The 23,482-nt window shown below is 43.1% G+C and overlaps 1 protein-coding gene across 1 annotated transcript in view; it reads right to left on the reverse strand.

Annotated features, from left to right (window-relative positions):
• LOC307223427 (uncharacterized protein) overlaps positions 1-23,482 on the reverse strand; it is a gene marked incomplete at its 3' end in the record, with an annotated part of 45,779 nt that overhangs the window by 20,980 nt on the left and 1,317 nt on the right. The window lies entirely within an intron of this gene.

The raw sequence follows: 23,482 nt of genomic DNA on the forward strand, positions 1-23,482 counted from the left end.
AACGTGATCAAGGTGTATAACAGGGTAAAAGTAAAAAGGTAAGGACCCCTGGACGGTTAAGTCCAGTCACAGGCGACTATGGGGTTGTGGCACTCATCTTGCTTTCAGGCCAAGGGAGCCAGCATTTGTCCACAGACAGCTTTCCGGGTCATGTGGCCAGCATGACTAAACCGCTTCTGGCACAACGGGACACTGTGATGGAAGCCAGAGGGTATGGAAATGCCATTTACATTCCTGCCTCAGTGGTACCTATTTATCTACTTGCAGGGGTGTGCTTTTGAACTGCTAGGTTGGCAGGAGCTGGGACAGAGCAACGGGAGCTCACCCTGTTGAGGGGATTTGAACTGCCGACCTTCTGATCAGCAAGCCCAAGAGGCTCAGTGGTTTAGACCACAGCTGCAGGGTTGGCTCAGTGCACGAACATATGTTTTTAACCTGGGAGGTCCAGATTAGGCAGAGGAAATATTCTTGCCTGAAACCACAGGCTGTTCTGTTTTCTAATGTTCCTTTTACATTGCAGGAACTATGGCTTTATGACCAGCATGTCGTACTAAATACCATCCACAGCAGTCAGCATGGTGTGACACAACAACAGTTGTCAAGCAGGTGCCTTCAATATACGCCTTTTGGCCCCTGCTAAAAAATTTTTGTTTAGACAAGTTTACCAAGACGTTTAAAGGGACGTGGGTGGCGTTGTGGGTTAACCACAGAGCCTAGGACTCGCCGAGGTCAGCGGTTCAAATCCCTGTGACAGGGTGAGTTCCCGTTGCTCGGTCCCTGCTCCTGCCAATCTAGCAGTTCGAAAGCACGTCAAAGTGCAAGTAGATAAATAGGTACTGCTCCGACGGGAAGGTAAATGGCGTTTCCGTGCGCTGCTCTGGTTCGCCAGAAGCGGCTTAGTCATGCTGGCCACATGACCTGGCCAATAAAGCGAGATGAGCGCCGCAACCCCAGAGTTGGCCACGACTGGACCAAGATATTTAGAAGCCCTTAGGCCAGCCTTTCTCAACCTGTGGGTCCCCAGATGGTGTTGAACTACAACTCCCATCACCCCTAACTAGCTCAGGGATGATGGGAGTTATAGTCCAACAACATCTGGGGACTCACAGGTTGAGAACCGCTGCCTTAGGCAATTGTAATCTGTTTTAGTATTTCAACTTTTGTATATTTTAAAGTATGACTTTAATTTTTTTTTCTTGGTTTGGGTTTTTTGTTTTTTTTAACAGTCAAGCAGTGTATAAATTTTACGAAATAAATAAATAGGACAACATTACTACCCCCACCCCACTTTTCTGTTCCCCCATGAAAAAGGGCATGAGATTCCCTTGTCCTACTCTAAATTTTGTCACTTTACATCCGTGCCATGAACTGGCAGGACAGCGGGGAAGAGGATCTCATGAGAGGGGGAGCTGGGGACTAGGAAATACCAGAGCAAGCAGGGGATGGAGAAGTAAGTACTCACAGGGTGATGGAGGATGGCAAGGGCGTGGAGATCCATGCACAGGAACCAGAGCAGCAGGACCCATCACCAGAGCCAGAGGGGCCCCTGTCTCCACAAACACAGCAGAAGGGAAGCTCTAGGAGGCTAAGGCAGGAAAGGGCCCAGGGCCCAGCTTCCTAGCTGGCCAGGTGGGGCTCACTAGCTCTGGGAGGAGGGGTGTGATTCCTCAGCTGGAGTAGGTTGGAACAGGTGAGGGTCATCTGTCTCATCAAGCCCAGGTGCTGCAATCACAAGGGAAGCAGAGATGAGGGGCTGTGTCTGCTCAACTGCCCCTGTTGATGGACCATGATTTGGATGCTCCTGGACCTCCATGGGATTGTGCTTTGGCGTTTGTCTCTGGACTTCAGAACTTGGCTATTTGGATTGACCCTAGACCACATTTCCTGGACTTTGGACTGACTATTAGACTAGGCATTACTGACTTGCTACCAGGTAAAGCCAAGGGTTTGGGACAGTCTGTGATTTTATATCTTGTGGCAGCTGCAAGCAGGTTCCCCGCCCCCTCCTGGAATGAAATAACACAGAAATAGAGTGCTAAACTTGTAGTAGATTCCCCCAGGTTTCCAGAAGGGGCTTTTACGTCACCTGAAAGCTCAGCTGTAATGTGGAAATTAACAGTAAGGGAAACATCAGGCAAATGTCAGGGAAACGGAATATACTTCCATACAAATGCAGCCTAGGTCTCCTCCTCTGTTTGGCCACTTGTGACATTAAATTCTATACTTCAGGAACAGAGAGTATAATGAAAAATGAAACATTCAATTTCAGTGGGGTTTCTTGGAAATGCATATGCATGAATTGGCTTTCAAAATGTTAAAGAATTCATCTGCTGCTTTTCTCGACAGAAAATGTTCCCGAGCAGAAATAAATGGGGGTGGGGGAAGAGTCAAAGCTCCTAACTCAGGACCGCAGTTTGACATTCAGGAATGTGGATATAACTGTTCCTCTACATGGTGGTTAAAGATAAAGGCAGTTTGGAGGGAGGGGGATAATTCATCCGTGCCATAGCTTGGGGAACAGCCAGAGCGGCAGACTGCAGAGCATCCGTTTTGCATTAAGAAGTTCCCAGAGTCAATCCCCAGCATCTTCAGGTAGGGCTTGGCATCTCCCTTGTCCAAAAATCTGGAGAGCAGCTCTCAATGTCAACATTATCACTGTCAGTTTGCGGGGTGGGGAAGCAAAAGTCCTCAAGGCCTAGGACCCTCGTACCTATGGGACCGCCTCTCCGGGTATGCCCCACGGAGGACCTTAAGGTCCATAAATAGCAACACCCTAGTGGTCCTGGGCCCTAAGGAAGTTAGATTGGCTTCAACCAGAGCCTGGTGGAACGCTCTGTCTCATGAGACCAGGGCCCTGCAGGATTTGATTTCTTTCCTCAGGGCCTGTAAGACAGAGTTGTTCCATCTGGCCTTTGGCTTGGAGTCAATTTGATTCCCTCCCCTTCTTTCTTTTTTTCTTTCTCCTCCTGTGATGAGGCTGCATTTTAATGTTTTAATGTTGTATTTTAATCTTGTTTTTAAGTTGTATTCATTCAACTTGTTTTTATTATTGCTTGTTAGCCGCCCTGAGCCCAGCCTTGGCTGGGGAGGGTGGGATATATAAAATTATTATTATTATTATTATTATTATTATTATTATTATTATTATTAAAACTCCTGGGTGCCAGATCCTCCTCATAATTCTTAGATTCAGCAAATGTTAGAATTTAACAAATACTTGGAGGATGAAGAGAAGGTGCCAGGTGCAGAAATTACAGTGGTGCCTCGCAAGACGAAAAGAATCCGTTCCGCGATTCTCTTCGTCTAGCGGTTTTTTCGTCTTGCAAAGCAAGCCCATTGACGGCTTAGCGGATTAGCGGTTTAGCGGCTTTTAGCGGCTTATCAGCTTAGCAAATAAGCGGATAAGCGGCTTAGCGGCTTAGAAAAAGGGGGGGGAAGTGGAAAAAAGTCGGAAAAACTCGCAAAACATTTTGTCTTGCGAAGCAAGCCCATAGGGAAATTCGTTTTGTGAAGCGCCTCCAAAACGGAAAACCCTTTCGTCTAGTGGGTTTTTCGTCTTGCGAGGCATTCGTCTTGCGGGGCACCACTGTAGAAGGGTTAAAAATACAGGTCAAACCGGTTTCTCTGTGCCATCTTGGAGAACAGAATAAAGGTAAGGGGTGACTGACAAAGCAGTTACTCTTTTTATGCTGAGGGCCAGACATGATGTTTGGGGTCTCTTGGAAGGTGAGGATGCAGCAATGAAAGGAACAGGAACTTCTTCTGGCCTTCATTCCAAGGAAAGTGAGCATGAGTAAGCAACTTGGATTCTGTCATCGCTCAGATCATGGGTAGGCAAACTAAGGCCCAGGGGCCGTATCCAGCCCAATCGCCTTCTAAATCTGGCCCACAGACGGTCCAGGAATCAGCGTGTTTTTACATGAGCAGAATGTGTGCTTTTATTTAAAATGCATCTCTGGGTTATTTGTGGGGCATAGGAATTCATTATTTTTTTCCAAAATATAGTGCGGCCCCCCACAAGGTCTGAGGGACAGTGGGCCGGCCCCCTGATGAAAAAGTTTGCTGACCCCTGGCTCAGATATTGGGGTGCCACGTTAACACTGCTTTTCTAGTCACAGGGATTAGGTGGCCTTCCAAAATGCCTCACATCATTAAGGTTCAAAACCTTCCAAGGTCTCTTTTCTTATCAGAAGAATGCAAGGAGGAGAATCTTCTCAAAAAGTCGAGCTGTGGAGGCTTATATTGGCTCCATGCTGCATTCGCCTGAGGTGCTTCTGTTCTAGTATGGAATATAGGAACGTTCAAGATGGTTCCTGAAGAAGGGCTCCTGTGCCCTTTGATAAATCTTATCAGCCAGCACTTCTGTGAATATATTTGTCCCTTTTGTATATATTTTCTGGTTTCTGTGCCTTCCTCCTTGGTTACAGTGGTACCTCGGGTTACAGATGCTTCAGGTTACAGACTCCGCTAACATAGAAATAGTACCTCAGGTTAAGAACTTTGCTTCAGGATGAGAACAGAAATCGTGCGGCTATGGCACAGTGGCAGCGGGAGGCCCCATTAGCTAAAGTGGTACCTCAGGTTAAGAACAGTTTCGGGTAAAGAACGGACCTCCGGAACGAATTAAGTTCTTAACCTGAGGTACCACTGTATTTTGTTTCCTTCTACATTTTTTTTTTAAATCACATGAATCTGTTTCAGCCACTGGAGGTCACTATCACATTTGTTAAGCAGAAATGCTCAGTGTGAAAACTTTGTGCTTATTATCATTATCAAAAAGTATAAGTACAGTGGTACCTCGGGTTACATACGCTTCAGGTTACATATGCTTCAGGTTACAAACTGTGCTAACCCAGAAATAGTGCTTCAAGTTAAGAACTTTGCTTCAGGATGAGAACAGAAATCGTGCTCCGGCGGTGCAGCGGCAGCGGGAAGCCCCATTAGCTAAAGTGGTGCTTCAGGTTAAGAACAGTTTCAGGTTAAGAATGGACCTCCGGAATGAATTAAGTATTTAACCCGAGGTACCACTGTACAAGTGAACAGAAGGACCTGAAAGAGTTGGTAAATCACTCACCTAAACAAAAATTCGTAAGCAGAACACCAGAGGACTCCTAGCTGCTTTCCTTTTGGAAACCAAAACTAGGTAATACTGAACACCAAAATCCAGGGAGAAATTAATTCTGACAAGGAGGGCTTTATTTATTTTTCCAAATCTGTAGGCCACTCTTTTGAAAGTACCATAGATATTTTTTTTTTAAAAAAAAAATCATTTGGAAACACATCTAATGAACGTAGGCTCAGGGCACTGAAACTTAAGGGAATCTGCTAGGGAGAAATTCAGTCCATTTTAATTAAAATTCACATTTTAATATCAACAACACACTTAATTTGCCTGCCTTGGACCAATACACAAACCAAATGACAGCTCTCTTTCTTAAATTCATACATTTGAATTTTGCAGTGTGGTTCTCCAACCAAAAGGAAAACTGCACAGAAAAGTGTACATTAATGTGCACAAAATGCTCCCAGTAGTCAAAATAATGTACAAATAATAATGCATTATTAGGGGCCATTGCTTGCAAAAATCCATATATATCATGTACAAAATCTGCCCATGTTAGGAGACATGCATTCAACAATGTGGGTTTTCTCGCAACATTTTCTTTTTAGCTGAAAGCTGATGCGGAAATTAATAGAACTGAAATTAAAGCTGAAAAAGTGAGAAACATTGGCTGGTTTTGCTGCTTGTTTTTGAAGGGGGGGGGGGAGATTATTGTAATCAGTTTCATTTTTATGCATTGCCCACTGCCCTCCGTTTTTAAGTAATCCTCGAAGCTTCTAAATTTTGTGCAATGCTTAGAGACCTATGATGTGTCAAGCGACTAATAATTAGTAATAGTAATAGTAGTAGTAGTAGTAGTAGTAGTAGTAATACAGTGGTACCTCAGGTTACATATGCTTCAGGTTACATAAGCTTCAGGTTACAGACTCCGCTAACACAGAAATAGTGCTTCAGATTAAGAACTTTGCTTCAGGATGAGAACAGAAATCATGCTCTGGTGGCGCGGCAGCAGCAGGAGGCCCCATTAGCTAAAGTGGTGCTTCAGGTTAAGAACGGTTTCAGGTTAAGTACGGACCTCCGGAACGAATTAAGTACTTAACCCGAGGTACCACTGTAATAATAATACAACCCCAGGGTTAAGTAGTTGCTTTTTAAGAAGACTAAATAAGGATTCCACGGGGAATTTCTCGAGTCCCAAGACTGCACAGGGTGGAGGTAAGCACAACAAACCAACCCCCTGGTGAGAAACTGGCTGCTTCAATGAGTTCACAGTCATCCTCGTATGACAAGCGTTGTTTGCAAACAGCCATGAAAAATGCCATTCCTGACACTGTTCTTGCGTATGACTTAATGTGATCTGTTGGTGTTGACTCGGGCAAAGAGGTTCTTGCTGGAGATGGGCTGTCACTTCTGCAAACAGAAGCGACTTGCTTGGGAATCGTCCCGGAGAGTCTTTGGGCATTATTTAAAGCCTCGCTCTGAAGTCTCACAGTGCAAAGTGATTACGTCCCGACAACTGCTCGATAGGCACAAGTCAAATTTATTCAGTGCTACTCGCTTTTCTGCCCAAGGATGAGCTGGCTTCAGAAACCAGTTGGCAGACCATCTCTGCGCTTATAAAGATGTCGGCAAAGGTGACATGAATGCTGGAAGCCTGCTGTGTGGGAATCCCTTGCAGATGACTCCGGTGCCTGGAGACAGTCAGGTTGCGTATCCACAGCCCTGACCAGGGCTGGGAGGAGTGCAAAGAGAAGAAACACCATATACAACAGCGAAACCTGATGCCTTCATCTGCCCCAGCTGCAGCAGAATATGTCTCTCCCATATCAGTTTCTTTCTTCTTCCTTTTGAAATAATTTTTACAGTGGAACCTCGGGTTGTGAACGTGATCCATGCGGGAGTCACATTCGCAACCTGCAGCATCGCGTCTACGCATGCACGGGTCATGATTTAGCGCTTCTGTGCATGCGCAAGCACTGAAAGCCGGAAGTAACCTGTTCCGGTACTTCCGGGTTCGGCGTGGTACACAACTTGAAATCGCGTAACCTGAAGTGTCTGTCACCCGAGGTATCACTGTATTTGATTTTAAAAGTATAAAATTATAACAATACAGTGGTACCTCTGGTTACGAACTTAATTCGTTCTGGAGGTCCGTTCTTAAGCTGAAACCATTCTTATCCTGAGGCGCGCTTTTGCTATTGGGGTCTCCCGCTGTGCACATGCGCCTCTGGCGCACAATTTCCTGGGGCAAAGTTCACAACCAGGAGCAGCTACTTCCGGGTTAGCGGAGCTCGTAACCTGAAGCATTCATAACCAGAAATGTTCGTAAACAGAGGTACCACTGTACAACTATACACATCCACATTTGAAGATTCCTCCAAATCTCTGGACTTCCCACCTTCCCCTCTGTGGGTCCTATTATTAAACCGTTTCTACTGCATCTTTTTCAATAATCCATATTTTATATAAATCCATTATCTACATTATCTACATTACCAGTGATTGCAATCCTGCTAATGTTTTCATCTGCTTACAGTGATAAATTATAAAATTCCCCCCATTCTTTTTTAAAGTTTTGGTCTTCTTGGTTCCTGAGCTTTCCCATCAGTTTTGCCATTGCGGTATAGTACACTTAGATTTGCCATTCTTCCCTGGTAGGGACTTCTCTTCTTTCCATCTCTGGGCTAGTAGCATCTGTGTGGCTGTTATCGCATACAGAAGGCCTTCGGCGCTGGACCTCAGTGACCGGGTTGATGGTGGGAGTAGAGATGCTCCTTCAGTTATATAGGGCCGAGGCAGTTTAGGGCATTAAAGGTCAGCACCAGCACTTGAATTATGCTTCAGAATGTACTGGGAGACAATGTAGGTCTTTATGGACTGGTGTAATATGGTCCCAGTGGCTGCTTCCAGCCACCACTCTTGTTGCCACATTCTGGATTAGTCATAGAGATGCTTATTCTCATAAGAGTCAACATCTTGGCGAAATGCTTATTAGGGCCTGTGGTCAACCAATGAAGCTGTTGGAAGATTCAGGATAGGCAACAGAAGGTACCATAACCACTCAGCCCATAGTTAAACTCTAGGATGTGCTACCATGGGCTGTGGTGATGACCTCCAATGTGGACAACTTTTAAAGCAGATTAGACAGATTCATGGAGGGGAAGGTTGTCAATGGCTAGTAGCCCCAGTGGCTTTCAAATGAGCATCTGACTGGCCACAAAGAATCAGGCCTTGAATCTGTTCCTCGGTTCCTAAAACTAATTAAAGTGTCATTCATTAACAAGTGATCCCCACCTGAATTGGCAGTCTGCTCAGAGGACCCTGTACTCTGAGGTTGGCTTTTGTGCATTTATTGGAGGCAAGATGGCCAGGCTGCAATTCCTTCCACTGTTTCTAAGCGTGGATATTGGATCCATGCTTGTCCTTGACTAATCTAATCAGCCTCACATGCTTGGCTTGTCTCAGCAGCATCATAAACATCAAATGCCTGCTTTCAATTTCCAGGAACGACGATGACCACTCAGGAACATTAATTGCCCAAATTAAATCCTTCCGTCAGAAAGGAAGATAAATGGTCCCCATTACTGTAGCTAGCGATGCATCCCACACACTTCGAAAGATGGCATTTGTATTGAGAACGTAAAGAGCCCTGCTGAATCAGACCGAAGGCTTATCTGGTCCATTAGTCTGTTTACTATGGTGGTCAAGCAGATGTTTCTTTGGTATCCTCAAGACTGGATTGCTACAACCTGTTGTTTGGGGAGCTACCCTTAAGGTTGCTATGGAAGTTGCAACTAGTACAAAATGCATCAGCTAAGTTCAGGTTTCCTCAACCTCGGCCCTCTAGATGTTTCTGGCCTACAACTCCCATGATCCCTTGCTGGCAGGACCAGTGGTCAGGGAAGATGGGAATTGTCTCAAAACATCTGGAGGGCCTAGGTTGAGGAAGCCTGGCTAAGCTGCTCTGTGGGGCAATGTCTCATCAACATGCATATCCTCCAGCATTTCTCTAATGAAAATAGGGATGTCCTAGTCCATCACCAGGGACGCGGGTGGCACTGTGGGTTAAACCACAGAGCCTAGGGCTTGCCGATCAGGTCAGCAGTTCAAATCCCCACGATGGAGTGAGCTCCCGTTGCCTGGTCCCTGCTCCTGCCAACCTAGCAGTTCGAAAGCACATCAAAGTGCAAGTAGATAAATAGGTACCACTCCGGCTGGAAGGTAAATGGCATTTCCGTGCGCTGCTCTGGTTCGCCAGAAGCGGCTTAGTCATGCTGGCCACATGACCCGGAAGCTGTACGCCGGCTCCCTCGGCCAATAAAGCAAAATGAGGGCCGCAACCCCAGAGTCAGTCACGACTGGACCTAATGGTCAGGGGACCCTTTATCTTTACCTTTAGTCCATCATCATCACACTCTGGGCAGCTTCTAACGCATATAAAAACATAATAAAACATTAAAAAAATATTTTTTAAAAAAATCCCTATACAGGGCTGCCTTCAGATGTCTTCTAAAGGTTGTATAGTAACTTATCTCCTTGGCTCGGGGGGTGGCATAACTCCATACCCTCCAACAGTTCTCTGACTTGTTATCATGAAAGATTCACAACTGGAGCAAATGTACTTGAGAAACTTTCATGCACTCAGGAATAAGGATTGAGCTTCCAGCCATGGGCAACTAGGGTCACATCGAGACTGACACCACCATTTATATGACTTTCAGTCACTGTGGGTATTTGGGAAGGGGAGCTGTCACTAAAGGTTTGTTTCGACAGATTCCTGCAAGCTCAGTTTTAATTCATTTCTTCTTTTTCTGCAGCAGAGGAAATGTGGAAACAAGAGCAAGTGGTCTACCTGCTCAGGTTTCCTAGTTATGGAACTTGCCTCTGGAAAATCAATGCCTAAATGTGACCCAGTTTTGCCTTTGGGGTAGGAGGTTGTTTGTTTTTTTTTTTTTTTTTAAAAAAAACAACCTTATTCATATCCAAATATGCTAGAGATCAACCTATTCATGTTCCATGTTATGCCCAGGTCCATTCTGATTTTTTTTTTTAAGGACATGCCCCCCCCTCCAAATATGCATTTAAATTGTATGTATGGGACGCAGGTGGTGCTGTGGGTTAAACCACTGAGCCTAGGGCTTGCAGATCAGAAGGTTGGCGGTTCAAATCCCTGCAATGGGGTGAGCTCCCTTTGCCTGGTCCCTGCTCCTGCCAACCTAGCAGTTCGAAAGCATGTCAAGTGCAAATAGATAAATAGGTACCACTCCGGCGGGAAGGTAAATGGTGTTTCCGTGCACTGCTCTGGTTCGCCAGAAGTGGCTTAGTCATGCTGGCCACATGACCCGGAAGCTGTACACTGGACCCCTTGGCCAGTAAAGTGAGATGAGCACCGCAACCCCAGAGTCGTCCTCGACTGGACCTAAAGGTCAAGGTCCCTTTACCTTTACCTTGTATGCAGGTTATATACCAGAGATCACCATCCTGGCACCTTCTTATGATGCTCACAAAAGATCTCAATGGAATGTAAATGGAATCATAGAATAGTTGAGCTGGAAGAGACCCCAAGAGGGTCATCTGTTCTAACCCCCCGAAATGCAGGAATCGCAGCTAAAGAATCCCTGACCAGTGGCCACCCAACCTCTGTTCAAAACATGTTCAATTTCTCTTCAAAAGACCTTTCTTATTTAGATCACAAGGAATATAGATAACACCAGCTCACAGCCAGTCCTCTTATAATCAATGGTTTATCCCATGCAAGGAAATATAACTGTGTGGAAATATAACTGGGATGTGTAAACAAATATTGATTTGTGTGACTTCCGGTTTGGAGCGCTAGCAGTGAGGGAGCGCGGAGAAGGCTCTCCGTACTTCATGGGGTTTTGGAGGGGCAACGCATAGGCACTGCGACCCCAAATCTCAAGGGGGGCCCCCTTGAGAGAAGCGCAGCCAGCAGCGTTGGAGTGGTCCAGAAGCTTTCTCGGGTTTCTCTAATTTTTTTGGAGAAAGTCCGGGAAGCGACGGGATCGAGAAACGCGTTCCGGTAAGCTCTGCGAGCCCCATGCGGTAATGCCTCTAGCTCCCTTTGAAAAAGCGTCAAACCTCTGCAAATTTAAATCCAGATGCCCTTGGTGGTGTGTGACAAACGTGGGGACTGAAATTTGAAAGACAGAAACCAAGGAGCGAAGGATGTTAAGAGATTAAACAAAAGAGCTCGACCTGTTTTTTCGGATTTAAGATGGCGCTGAAACCGAAATCGGAAGAGTGAAACAATGAAACAGCTATTCGCCCGCTGTAGCAATAGAAAAGTGAAAGTCCCTGCCGGTAGCTCAGCGGGGCGAGAAAATAACTGAAAGAAAGTAGCTAAACTAAAGAAAACTTTAAAGACTTTGTTGCATTTTGGGTGAAGCGAAGAAGTGTGGCGGATATAAGAGGAGGATATAAAGGGTTACCGAAAGATATAGTTCGGGAGTGGAAGAAACAAGAGGGGGAAGGGGAGAGCGGAGCAAAAGACCCGAAGTAAATGGTGTTGAACTGAGTATACCTCCCTTTTCCTCCTGCCTGGCTGGCGGTTTTTTTTTTTCTTTTCTATTCCTCCTCCTTTATAGATCGTGCGGTTTTCTATCTTCTGCTTTTTTTCTTAACAACGGGAGGGAATATTTGAATAAGACCCACGTCCATATGATCCGCTAGAGCTCGCTTCTGAATTATAGTAACCCAGTTGGTCTTTATTGTACTCCGCCGGTCCGTAAGGGACCTAATTAAAAGGATTATATCCGGAAAAATAACCCGCGCGACGGAGGCTGCTACATTGCAACAACACTGCCAGGTTTCAACTAACCCGTGAGCGGATCAATGTTCTCAGAGAAACAGAAGCCTCACTTACGACCCCTCTCCTTTTGTTGGACTAATAAAAGATAATTGTGACCTAAAGGCTCCAGTAGAGAAGCGCAAAGCCAGGAAACTTGTTTTCTCTTTTCTGTGGACTATTGGCAGACTACAACGGGACCTGAATTTCTTGTGGACTATAAAGAGACTTCGAAAGGTTCCAAATTTAAACTCCTCTTTCTCCTTCGACGCACCACTTTTTTTTTTGAAATTTCTGAACCCTCTGGCTCTTTTGGATCCTTCCCCTGCCCCTCCCTCCGTTTGGCTTCTTCTCCGCTTTCCCTCTTTGTCTCCGCCCTCCCCCTCTCCCCTTTCTAAATCTGACAAGAGCACAACCTGGAGAATTTTCTCAACAACCACTCCCAGTACGTGAAAATGGATTAGGCCAAACAAGTGGCTGAAGTCTAACCAAAGGAAGGGAACATAACCACAACTTTTTCATTTATTTAATTCCGGGCTTCTGTTTTCTCCCCTCTGTCTTTCTCACCTTTCCTGATCCTATACCCCCAGGCCACCCCCCCTCCCTACCTCTTTCCCCTACCCCTCTTTTTTCTTAATTAATATCTTTTTTTTTTTTTTCTTCTTTGAGTGCTCCCCTAACACGCAAGTGTAACAACTTCCAGGTGGAAGTGTACTACCAAATAGTGGAGTGGTTAATAAGCCTACAATTTTGCCTGACTGCTGGAAACTAGCTGAGCAGTAGACGAGATATTGCAAGGAAAAAAAATAGGACTTGCGTTTTGAATAAGGTAGTCTTACTTGATTTAAAATACAGTACTCAGAGCCGGCTTAAAGGCAGACCTGTAAAGCATTTGAATTAAATAGATTTGTATAAGATTGTGCGCCCCTTAGGGGAGAGTCATAAGAAACTAGATTAAAACTTTGTTCATAATTTAAGGGGGTGGAGGAGATGGCGGGAAAGGATGGGAAGAAGTCAATAGGTACACCGATAGAGAGAAAAACTTCACGACAAGAAGAAATTAAAGACTTAGACGTACTATGGTTGAAAATAAAAGAAGAATTTAAACAGAATGAAATTCACATGGAGAAAAAGCTAGGAGAGATGCAGGAGTCGATTGATAAAAAAATAGAAGGTGTGGTTGGAGAGTTGTCAAATAAGATAAAAGAGCTAACGACTCGAACAAAGTCCGTAGAAGACTCTAACAAAAAAATGCAAAGAGAGAAGAGAGATCAGAGAAAGGAAGCTGAGAAAATGAAGGAGAACTTTAAAGATTTGAGTAAGAGTCAGGACCAAGTTCTGGACAACTTAGCATTGATGGAAATGAAACAAAAGCAGGCAAATTTAAAATTTAGAGGAGTAGGGGAGGAAATCAACGAAGACATTAAAGGAAAAATGATTAAAGAACTGGCAAAGTGGCTAACCTTAAAAGAGGAAGAAGTAGCACAAGCTATAGAAAATGCTTTTAGAATAAAAATAAGATCTAAACAAAACAAACTGAAAAAGGTACCAGGAGACTGTCTAGTAATCTTTAAATCGATAGAATTGAGAAACATAATACTGCGAGAAAGCTACCAGAAGAAACTGATAATAGATGGAAGACCAATTATAATTTTCAAAGAAATTCCGATCAGACTTCTTCGAAAGAGAGAAGGGTACAAACAGCTAGTCAACATCCTAAAAAGGAACGGTATACAACACAGATGGGAATTCCCAGAAGGGATTTCCTTTTTTTACAAAGAAAAAAGATTCAAGATTACTGAAAGTCAGGAAGTCAGTAAATTCCTACGCAGATATGAGAAAGATCTTGGGAGAACGGAGGAGAGGAGTGGGGGGAGAGGTGGAGGGGGGGAGGAGGGTGATGATGCAGGACTGGAGGTTGTGGGGGGGGAGGGTGGGGGGGGAGAGGGGGGGAGAGATAGGAGACGAAGAAGTAGGTGAGGAGGAAGAAGGAACAGAAAGTAAAACCACCCGAATTTAAATCGGAGAAACTTAATTTGGTAATTTACTGACTTAATTGTAGATAAATACTATAATGAATCTTAAAATTCTAACATGGAATGTAAATGGTTTGAATGACAAAACTAAAAGGAATAAAATTGTAAATGTTTTGAAAAAGAAAAAATTGGACGTAATCTGTATTCAAGAGACACATGTAGCCAAAAAGCACAAACATGTATTGTTAAATAAGAATTTAGGAACGGAATTTATAAGCTCCATGACAGAAAAAAAAAGGGGAGTTGTAATATATGTTAATGCAAAATGGGAACCTAAATTGATATATAAAGATAAAGAAGGAAGGATATTAGGGGTGCAAATCAACTTTCAAGGAGAAAAGATTAATGTGGTAAATATATATGCCCCAAACTCCAATAGGCCAGAGTTCTTCAAGAAATTAGAACAAGTTTTGATGAATTTAGAAAATAATAGGACGATATTATTGGGAGATTTCAATGCGGTGCCAACACCAGAGATTGACAGACAAACAGAAAGGGGAAAACGAAACCAAGGGAAATTACCAAAATCATTCCAAGACCTGGAAGAGAATATGGATCTAATAGACATATGGAGGCACAAGCACCCAACAGAAAAGCAGTTTACTTTTTTCTCAGAGGTACATAAAAGCTGGGCCAGAATTGACCAAATTTGGACCTCAAGGGAGTTAACCTTAAGAGCTACAAAATGTGAAATCCAGCCGAGAACCCTCTCTGACCATAATTCAATAACATTGGAATTAAAGGGCACTTCACAAGGGGGTTTTAGATGGAGGCTAAATGAATACTTGTTAGATAATGATGAGGTTGTAGAAAAAGCTAAAGCCACATTAAAAGAATATTTTGACCTGAACCTAAATACAGGAACAAACTTAGAAGTGGTATGGGATGCCAGTAAGGCGGTCCTAAGAGGTTTCTTTATCCAACAAAATAGCTATAAGAAGAAAATGAGACAGCAAAAGAAGGAAGAAATTCTTAGACAAATAAGGGAGGCTGAAAAAAAACTAATTAAGAATCCAAAAGATGATCAAAGTATACAAATTATAAAAATATTACAAACACAATACTCGATGTTAACGAACCAAGAAATTGAATGGAAAGTCAAGCAAACGAAGCAAAGATATTTCGAATCAGCAAATAAAACTGGAAAACTATTGGCTTGGCAATTGAGGAAAAGGCAAAAGCAAAATGTGATAAATAAAATAAAAGTAGAAGAAGAAGTGATAGAAGACCCAAAAAGGATACAAAAAAATTTTCTTAAATTCTACGAGGAATTATATAAAAAAGGAGAAGAAGATCTAATCCAAATAGAAAGGTATCTGGAGAATTGTAAAGGAAAGGTCATAGCGGAAGAAGAAAAATCTCAACTAAACAGACCTATAAGTATAGAGGAGATCCAGAACGCGATTAAAAAAATGAAATTAGGGAAAGCACCGGGTCCGGATGGTTTATCGGCAAAATATTATAAAGTTTTGGGAGATGAACTGGCAACAACGCTCTGCGAGACTATGAATAATATACTAAGAGGAGGAAAGATACCTGAGTCTTGGAGGGAGGCTTTCATAACGTTGATCCCAAAACCGGATACAGATAAATTGAACATTAAGAACTATAGGCCAATATCGTTATTGAATAACGATTATAAAATATACGCAGATATCATGGCAAACAGACTGAAAAAATGTTTAATAAATTTAATCCATAAGGACCAGGCGGGTTTCCTCCCAAATAGGTTCATGAAAGATAATTTGAGACACATTATAAACATAATTGAATATTTGGAGATTAATAATAATATACCTGCGGCACTGATTTTCATAGATGCCGAAAAGGCGTTCGACAATGTCTCTTGGTTGTTCCTAATAAAATCTCTGGAGGTGGCAGGAATAGAAGGTGAATTCTTGAAAGGAATACAGGCAATATACTCAACCCAATTTGCCAAATTGGTAATAAATAATAATCTTACAAACACATTTAAAATCGAGAAGGGTACAAGACAGGGGTGCCCCCTCTCCCCGCTATTATTTATTATAGTATTGGAAGTACTGGCGAACAGAATAAGATCAAAACGAGAGATACAAGGAATTAAAATAGGATTGAAGGAATTTAAACTAAGAGCCTATGCGGACGACCTAATGTTGTCTTTGGAAGAACCGCAAGGCAGTCTGGGCAAGGCGTTGGAGATCTTAGAAGAATATGGTAAATTATCCGGTTTTAAACTGAATAAACTAAAAACCAAAATGTTAACAAAAAACCTGGGTGCTGAGGAAAGAGAAGAACTGGAGAGAAAACATGGGATAAAGGTGGTAAAAAAAATAAAATACTTAGGAATATGGCTTACATCAAAAAACATAAATTTAATTGAAGATAATTACACGACCATATGGAAGGAAATTAAAAAAGATTTGGATGTTTGGAACAGAGCTAACCTCTCATGGATGGGTAGGATGGAGACAATAAAAATGAATGTTCTTCCAAGAATGCTGTTCTTGTTTCAAAATATTCCAGTAATTAGGGGGTCAAAATTATTTAAAGATTGGCAGAAAACCCTTTCACGATTTATTTGGCAGGGAAGGAGGCCAAGGATAAGATTTAAATTACTTACGGACCGAAAGGAGAGAGGGGGACTTGCAGTCCCTAACTTGAAATTGTACTACGAGGCCTCCTGCCTATGCTGGGTTAAAGACTGGATAACCTTGGAAGACACTGATTTATTGGATCTTGAAGGTGCAGACAACAGGTTCGGATGGCATGCCTACCTCTGGGCAAATAAAGAGAAGGCTCATAAAGGGTTCTCAAATCACATTATTAGGGGTCCATTATATGAAGTTTGGGAAAAAAACAAAAAATTGTTAGAATGGAGAACACCCTGGTGGCTGTCCCCAGTAAATATCCTAACTATCAAAAAAATAAATATGGAGGAACAGAAACTAACATATGAAGATTTACTGATAAGATCGGAAGACAGCTGGAAATTAAAGCCATATGAGGAGTTGAGGGGAAAGTTGACAAGCTGGTTACAGTACCATCAAATTAATGCGATTTGGTTAAAAGATAAAAAAACTGGAATGAATGAAAAGAAATCAAAATTTCAAATTGAAATAATAGAAAATAAATCTAAATTACTATCCAAAATGTACAATTTATTACTGGATTGGGACACAAAAGATGAAGAAATTAAGGATGTTATGGTAAAATGGGCGATAGATCTGGGGCACAACATAGAATATGAAAAATGGTCAAAATTGTGGAAGGAAGGAATAAAATTCACGGCGAGTGTTGCAATTAGAGAAAATCTAGAGAAGATGATATATAGATGGTATATTACACCAGAGAAGCTAAGTAGGATGTACAAAACTGGAAATAAGGCCTGCTGGAAATGTAAAACAAAAGAAGGCAATTTCATACACATGTGGTGGACATGTGAGGAAATAAAAAAATTTTGGGATACGATATATAATGAATTAAAAAAAATATTGAGATATACATTCCCGAAAAAGCCAGAGGCCTTCCTATTAGGTGTCATCGGAGAAGAAATTAAGAAAGAAGATAGAGTCTTATTTCAATACTCAACAGCAGCGGCCAGAATGTTAATTGCTCAAAATTGGAAAAACAGAAATACACCAACGATGAGGGAATGGCAAACGAAACTATATAACTTCGTCGAACTAGCTAAAATGACGCAGAGAATTAGAAACCAAAAGAATACAAAGTTAAATAACGACTGGATTAAATATATGAGATATATTGAAGGTAACTATAGTAACCTACCAAATATAGCAGGCTTGTTATGAAACTTTCGATGTAATAGATAGATCAAATAATTCAACATCAGCTGTAAAAATGAAACTTTTAAAATTAAGAACCCGAAATCAGGAGGGAAGGAAGTCAGCAAATATGTGTTTATGTATCAGTTTATTTTTATTTTATTTATTTATTTATTTATTTTTTTCATTGTTTTGGTGCTTTTTTATTGTCACTTTTTTCTGTTATTTAATTTAATAAGTATTGGGCTTAATGCAAATCTTTCCTTTTTTGTATTAGTTGTTGTCTTAAATGGTTTTGTTTTTTCTTTGTGTGTGTGTAACAAATGAAACCTAATAAAAATGATTATCAAAAAAAAAAAAAATAAACAAATATTGATTTGTGGATTTTAAAAAGAAAAAGAAAAATGAGAGAAGAAACAAACCACAAGGAACCTTCTGTTCTGCCAACATTTTCTTCCCTTCTCCTTACCCCCCCCCTTAAATAATTTGTCTGTGCTCTCTCCCGCGTTGCAGGGGGTTTGACTAGATCAGGGGTCAACTTTTTCAGCAGGGGGCCGTCCCACTGTCCCTCAGACCTTGTAAGGGGCCGGACTATATTTTGAAAAAAAATAATAATGAACGAATTCCTATGCCCCACAAATAACCCAGAGAGGCATTTTAAATAAAAGGACACATTCTACTCATGTAAAAACACACTGATTCCTGGACCGTCTGTGGGCCAGATTGAGAAGGCGATTGGGCCAAATCCGGCCTGCAGGCCTTAGTTTGCCTACCCATGGACTAGATGATACCTTGGGGTATCTTCCAATCTACAATTCTAGGCTTCTTTGCCCAGCCTTTTTCAGGGCAAAATGAAGGCTTCCATCCTGCCTCACTGGGTTTATTCATATTCATAGGGACTGGTGCCACCACTAGGCTTATTATCTTATTAAAGGTTTCTGTTTGCTTTCAACAGACCTGTTTTGTAATATACATGGTGGATGATGTTATAAGAATTACAGGGATGATCAATGTGATTTGGGCGCTTAGGAAAAGCAGTTTGAGATGTGGTGGGTAATGTCTTTGACTCTAGGCAAGGGCTGAGCCAGTCTTTTGGGGTGGGGTCTGAGCATGCTGCCAATGATGGATTCTACACCCACAACAAGGGAGGCGGGTGTAGAGCCTAGGGCTTGCCGATCAGTAGGTCGGCAGTTCGAATCCCCGACGTTCTTCACAGACACACCACATAGAATCACAGAAGCATAGAGTTGGAAGGGACTCTAAGAGTCAAATAATCCAACCACATGCTCAAGAATCTCTGACAGACGGCCACGCAACCTCTGTTCACATACCTGCAATACCTGCCTTCCCTGGACAACCTGGATGAAGTTAATGGACCACTTATGTCCATGTACCATAGTTCGGGTCCTACTCTATATGAATGTATAATAATAATAATAATAATAATAATAATAATAATAATAATAAATTTATTATTTATACCCCACCCATCTGGCTGGGTTTCCCCAGCCACTCTGGGCGGCTTCCAACCGAATATTAAAAACAATGCAGCATCAGACATTAAAAGCTTCCCTAAACAGGGCCGCCTTCAGTTGTCTTTTAAAAGTAAAATAGTTGTTTATTGCCTTGACATCTGATGAGAGGGCGTTCCGCAGGGTGGGTGCCACTACCGAGAAGGCCCTCTGTCTGGTTTCCTGTAAACTCACTTCTTGTAGCGAGGGAACCACCAGAAGGCCCTTGGCGCTGGACCTCCATGTCTGGGATGAAAGATGGGGGTGGAGATACTCCTTCAGGTATACAGGACCAAGGCCGTTTAGGACTTTAAAGGTCAGCACCAACACTTTGAATTGTGCTTGGAAATGTACTGTATATGTTTAAACTAGTTTTGACGGTCTATTTTAATCTCTTTGGGTGGATGGACTATACTTACTGTTAATGAGAGCTGAGTCCTGTTTTCCCCCCTTTTTAATTTTCTTATAATTGCAATAACTTTAAAAGAAAGAGAGATCCCAGGATAATTTGGAACGAGAGGTTTCAGAAGTGTTAATACTGCCTACTGGAGAGCTCTCTTGTCTTTTCGGAGCCTCTGCATGTTAGCTACCTCTTTTCTGCTTACTGCTGACAGGAGACAAAGCACCCTTTGCCACAGGCAAGGGGATTTTTCTGTCTCTCTGAAAGCCCAAAATACTCTGCACTTCATTACGTCCATTCAGATCATGCTGCGCTGAGTGACTGGCTGGTCATTGCAAAGCAAATTTGTTTGGGTTGGTACTTTGAAGGCAGGCAGGGAATGGGGGAAGCAATGTATGGCTGCCAGACAGAGGCCATATTCACAACATACATTTAACTTTAAGCAGTCATGGCTTCCCCCAAAGAATCCTGGGAGCTGTAGTTTGTTAAGGGTGCTGAGAGTTGTTAGAAGTCTCCTATTCTCCTAAAAAAAAAAAAAAAAGCAGCAGAGACATCACCTTGCCAACAAAGGTCCGTATAGTTAAAGCTATGGTTTTCCCAGTAGTGATGTATAGAAGTGAGAGCTGGACCATAAAGAAGGCTGATCGCCGGAGAATTGATGCTTTTGAATTATGGTGCTGGAGGAGACTCTTGAGAGTCACATGGACTGCAAGAAGATCAAACCTCTCCATTCTGAAGGAAATCAGCCCTGAGTGCTCACTGGAAGGACAGATTCTGAAGCTGAGGCTCCAGTACTTTGGCCACCTCATGAGAAGAGAAGACTCCCTGGAAAAGACCCTGATGTTGGGAAAGACTGAGGGCACAAGGAGAAGGGGACATCAGAGGACGAAATGGTTGGACAGTGTTCTTGAAGCTACCACCATGAGTTTGATCAAACTGCAGGAGGCAGTGGAAGACAAGAGTGCCTGGCATGGTCTGGTCCATGGGGTCATGAAGAGTCGGACCCGACTAAACGACTAAACAACAACAAATTCTCATCAAAGAGCTATAATTCCAAGAGGGGTTTAACCATCAATCCCTCTTCACAGAGAGCTCTGGGCTTTACCTGAGATATTTTGTTTTGTCCTGCATCTACATAGTTTTTGGGAAACTTGATTGAATGCTATTGTTTGTACTTTTATTTTTAATGTAAAACATTTAGAGATTTAATATTATATAAGGTGATATAACAATGATATAAATGAACAAATAACCATGAAGTCTACATGCTCTGTTCTAGGGATGGGCTGAACATATAATTTAGTCCCACTTGAGTCTTGCTGGTACTCAATCATAGGTCTGTACCCTTCTCCTTGTGTGTGGATTTCTTGGGGGGGGGGGTGCATAAAAAGCCTGCATTCAAACTATATGTACCAGATCCTATCAGTTTTCTAAATTCTGTAAAACCCATTTGCATTTCCTTTCTTCATGTTCTCAATATTCCATATTATGTCCTGAAGTGTGTTTAATTAGACCCCATTCTGGGTGTTAGTCTCATCCTTATAGACTTCCTGGTTCAGGCTTCTGCATAGCCTACAGCTGAATAGATGAATACAGACATTTGGAGGAGGGTAAAACTAATAATCTACCATTAGAGAAGTTGTTGAGATTCTAAACTGGCGTTTGGAGGCAGGAAAGGGTTGCATGAGAACTAATAGATTTAATTCAGAAATGTTGGAGTCCAAGAGGTAGAACAGACTCTGGGATAGAAATTCAACCTCTTTTGGATGGCCCAGTAGCACCACTGAAGAATGAAGTTCATAGCTTGAGGATTCAACCTTATATGAGGGTGCACAGGTGGCAGTGGTAACCAGGAAAACCTTTCCCAGGAGAAGCCCATATGCCAACTGCATCTGTTCCTGAGCTGGCCAGAGCTTCTAAACAGCCTCGGCCCTGTATACCTAAGGGCCTTCTGGTGGTTCCCTCACTGCGAGAAGGAGGGGAACCAGGCAGAGGGCCTTCTCGGTAGTGGCGCCCACCCTGTGGAACGCCCTCCCATCAGATGTCAAGGAAATAAACAACTATCAGAGTTTTAGAAGACATCTGAAGGTAGCCCTGTTTAGGGGAATTTTTAATGTTTGATCCCTTTATTATTACTTTAATTAATATTCTGTTGGGAGCTGCCCAGAGTGGCTGAGGAAACACAGCCAGATGGGCGGGGTATAAACAATAACAACAACAACAACAACATGCCTTGGTTACTTCTAGGCTGGATCATCACAATGCATTATGCTTTTGAGCAATGTACAGAAACGCTGGCTGGGACAGAATGAGGCTTCAATGGTGCCAGGGGGAACTTGCCTTAGGAATCACATTGCAATGGGGTGGGGAAATGATTCTGCCTGAGGGCTGCATTCCCTCATGGGAAACTAAACTTGGGGTGGGTGGGAGCAGAGGCAGAAGTGGGTAGAGCAATGTATGTGTCTCTTACTGTAGCATTTCATGTATTGCAGGGATTCCACCCAAAGCAGAAATTTCACAGATCTCCCCAAGCAAGCTAGAGGACTTATTATTGCAGTTTAAGAGCACACTCCATCCAGGCATTCAAGGATGGCAAGGAGCATGGCTGGTAAGGGGTGTGACTTGTGGGAAAGGGGCCTGGTCTAGGAGGGTCTGTGTTTGGGAAGAGCCTGAGGTTACCTACTCCTGCATTACAGCATATGGAACATATGAAGCAACCTTATGCAATCACACCATGGGGTCCATCTATCTCTGTACGGACTGTCAGCAGCTCTCTAGGGATTTCCCAGCCATATCTGGAGAGGTCAAAGAGTTGACTTCCTTTGGTGATGATCCTGGTGACAGCAACCCCACTGCCCAAGGGGAGTGTACCAGGCAGCAGCCAGGAGTTGGTTGGGTCAGGGAAACCAGCAACACAAGGCCCAGAGGTTCTGGGCTTAGGCACTGATAACACCCAGGGTGACCCTGTTGAGCATCCTCCAAGCCAGATCCTCACCTCCCCAAGGAATTATTCCACTTTATGCCAAGGGCCTCACACTCCCCCAGTCTCTGCATGAATAGTGTAGCACAAACAATGGGAAATGGGAGGGTAGGGGTGACCAATGAGAGTAGGAGCCAGGCTAGGGGACTGCCTCTTTAAGCCTCACCACTCTTCAGGATGGGGCGGAGCCTGCCAAGGGCAGCCTGACACAAAAGGGAGAAAAGGCCTCTGTTGAGTAAGATACCATTGGAGCTATCCATGGTCCTGAAACGAAGGCTGCTGCAGCCACCATCACCCACACTATAAACTGTCTTCTGGCATTTGTCCTTATCACAGCTAGGGCAGAGCAGCATCTATGAGCTTTTTCCCTCTTTGCTCCTGCAGCTTAAATTTATTTTGCTTTGCAAAAAGTGCTTCATCATCTGCCTCAGACCTACTAATATCCCTTAATGAGTTGGTAAGCAGCCACAGAGCCTAAATATTCCCTCCCCAAACTTCCCATCCTCACTAACATTTCTGAAGCCTTTGTCAGCAGACCTACCACCCCACATCCCACTCTCCTCTGAAACAAGTCCATCAGTCCTTACATGTTAGCCTTTTCCTTGTTTTGGAGCACAACTCAGCCCAAACCAGACTGACATTCCCACCCAACCACCCTAATAGAGACCAGCATGTCTGTTTAATGTTGTCTCATATTAGAGCAATGAGATAACATCTGTGTAGTTCGTGGTGAGGCCTCCATACATTGTTGGAGGACAACTCTCATAATCACTGATCATTGTCCATACTGGATGGTGCTTGTGGGAGTGAGATAGGCTCCTGGGATGGGTTTGCAACACAGGAAGTTGCCTTGCACTGATTCAAACCTTTGGTCCGTTTTTAGCTCAGTATTGGCTGCCCCGGCTGCCCCAGGCTTTCCAATGT

This window comes from Podarcis cretensis (assembly GCF_951804945.1).
Source record: "Podarcis cretensis genome assembly, chromosome: 8".
NCBI lineage: Eukaryota > Metazoa > Chordata > Lepidosauria > Squamata > Lacertidae > Podarcis > Podarcis cretensis.